Consider the following 2,706-nt stretch of genomic DNA (forward strand, 5'->3'; position numbering starts at 1 on the left):
AATGGGACAGGGCTGCTGTCACCATCCCCAACGAAACACTTTTTTTGGAAGCACATCCCTCCTGAAAAAGCACCACAAACTCCGCCGGAGTGGACTTAAACCCGCGCTGGGCTCGGAGCAGGAGCCGGGGAGATTTCATCCCCTTCCTACCAAAGCTGCTTTTATTGTCTTGATCTAATGAAGTGCAGACTTCACCTGGACAGAGCCATAAGTGGCTCCTCTCGGAGGCAATGAATACAAATACTTGACCTCGAGAGCTGCGGGGCAGCAATTAGTTTAAGCAGGGGGTTTGTGTAACACTTCAAAAGTCTTAATCCGTGCGGTCAGCCCCGGCACGGTATTTGCCAGAGCGCATTGAGTAGTCTTAATGAGTCTGCAAAGCGAGCTTTCAATACATTTTGGGTCGCTTCAGATGCTTCAAATGGCATAGTCTATATGGTATTGTGCGGCTTTAGAAAGGGCCGGGCTTTAAAAAAGTATGGTTCCCTTTCACAGGGCAGACAGAAACCATCTTTAGAGCCGGGACCCTTAAGGTTTTGCATATCAATAGGGCCGGGGCTGAATGCAGTCACTCAGCTGGGAAATAGGATCACTATCAGCGCTTCCAGCCTTTCACAGGCACTTGGGAAACTTTAAAGCCCTTCGCGGAGAATAATTTGGTCGAATGTCGTCGCTGGAAACAAAACCTAAACAAGCAGAGCGCAGTCCATCATGCGGAGCTGCCAGCCAGGCTGACAAGGGGCTCCAGCCGCTGCGACATCCCGCCCTGGAGGGGACACGGCCGGGGGTCACAGCCTGGGGACATGGCTGGGGGGGACATTGATGGCCTGGGGTCACAAACAGGGGGGTCACAGCCGGGGGACACAGCCTGGGGGGGACATTGATGGCCTGGGGTCACAAACAGGGGGGACACAGCCGGGGGACACAGCCTGGGGGGGACATTGGTGGCCTGGGGTCACAACAGGGGGGTCACAGCCGGGGGACAGAGCCTGGGGGGGACATTGGTGGCTGTGACACAGCCTGGGGTCACAGACTGGGGGTGTCACAGCCAGGGCAGGGGATGCTGAGCCCATCCCAGAACAGCTGCATCACTCCAGGACTTTGGGATTTCAACCATCTCCTCTCACTGTGCCATGGCAGTATCCTGTTTTACCCCAGTGACAAAGCCCTGGGGACTGTCACCTCCTCGATGGCCCAATCCACACAGAAACTGGTTTGCTTTTCTCTCCAGCATCACTTTCAGCAGGTGTCACTTGTCCTGGGAATGAACAGGAACGTGCCCAACCTCACCTGCACCCGGAGCATGGGACAGGACACAAAGCTCAGCCCCAGGGACACGAGGGAGGTGCCAGGACCCGGGACAGGGAGAGCTGTGTGGGATGAAACTGCAGGTGAGGGTGTGAAACCACCTTGGAGCAGGGAGGAGAAGGGATGAGGCTCCTTGTACATGCCAGAAGTGGGACCTGCTCCCTCCTCCTGCCCAGGCAGCAGCAGAGAGGAGAGGAGGCACCTCAGCAGCCTTGGGATGCTGCATCATGGAAGGAACCACAGCCAAAGCTGATCTGCAAATAATGCAGGGCCTGAGGGCCCTCCAAAACTCATAATTAGCTCATTAAACAGACAAATACAAGTCACTAATAAGATCATAGAGGTTAATTAAATGTTTTCCCCATCTTTAATTAAGGGAAAACTAGTTAGTAGAGATTAAAGTAATTTCTGCAGCCTCCCGTGATGACCCTCGATGGCTGCAGGTTTGAAAAACTGTTGAGATTATTGAACTGAAAGGGCAGAGCTGGGTAAATTGTGGAGAAGCTGGAATTTTCCTGCTAAGGGTTAGAAAGGCCCTGCCCAATCAGTGGGCCACTCCAGGAACATGGGGAGGTGATCCACAGCTCCCTCTTCCTAAACCAGGACCTGGCATTTATTCAGAACTGCTGCTGTTCATTGTTTTGCTCAGCTGGGAAATTCCTGCAGACTCTTTTCCATCTCCAAAACATCTCCCAGGGTTGGGGTTTGCTGCCCAGCCCTCCCCTGGCCGCCAGGGCCTGTGTCACCCCCAGAACCCTCAGCTGTGTGGCCCAGAGGTTTCCAAGGTTTCATTCTGGATGGATCCATGATCCCCATGCACACAAACCACCCAGAACACTCCCAGTTAATGGAGATCAGCAAGGTTTATATGGAAGAATATTTAATCTGCTCAGGGAGGGGAGAGGGCTCATCTGAGGTTTTATTAAATATTTCTCTCTACTCCAGAAAAGTCCGTTTCTTGCCAGAAAAGGTCCCATATAAATTAGAACAAAGGGAGGAGGGTGCTGGTGGGGTGGCCACGGGCATCCCTTGACCACAGTGACCACGGGAATCCCTGGACCATGATGACCACGGGCATCTCTGGACCATGATGACCACAGGCATCCCTGGACCATGACCATGGGCATCCCTTGACCACAGTGACCATGGGCATCCCTGGGCCACGGTGACCATGGACATCCTTGGACCATGATGACCATGGGCATCCCTTGATTACAGTGACCACAGGCATGCTTGGACCACAGTGACCATGGGCATCCCTGGATCATGATGACCACAGGCATGCTTGACCACAGTGACCATGGCATCCCTGGATCATGATGACCCAGGCTTCCCTGGACAATGACCACAGACATCCCTGGATCATGATGACCACAGGCATCCCTGGACAATGATGAC

The sequence above is a fragment of the Zonotrichia leucophrys genome, chromosome 14 (assembly GCF_028769735.1).
Source record: "Zonotrichia leucophrys gambelii isolate GWCS_2022_RI chromosome 14, RI_Zleu_2.0, whole genome shotgun sequence".
NCBI classification, from domain to species: Eukaryota; Metazoa; Chordata; class Aves; order Passeriformes; family Passerellidae; genus Zonotrichia; species Zonotrichia leucophrys.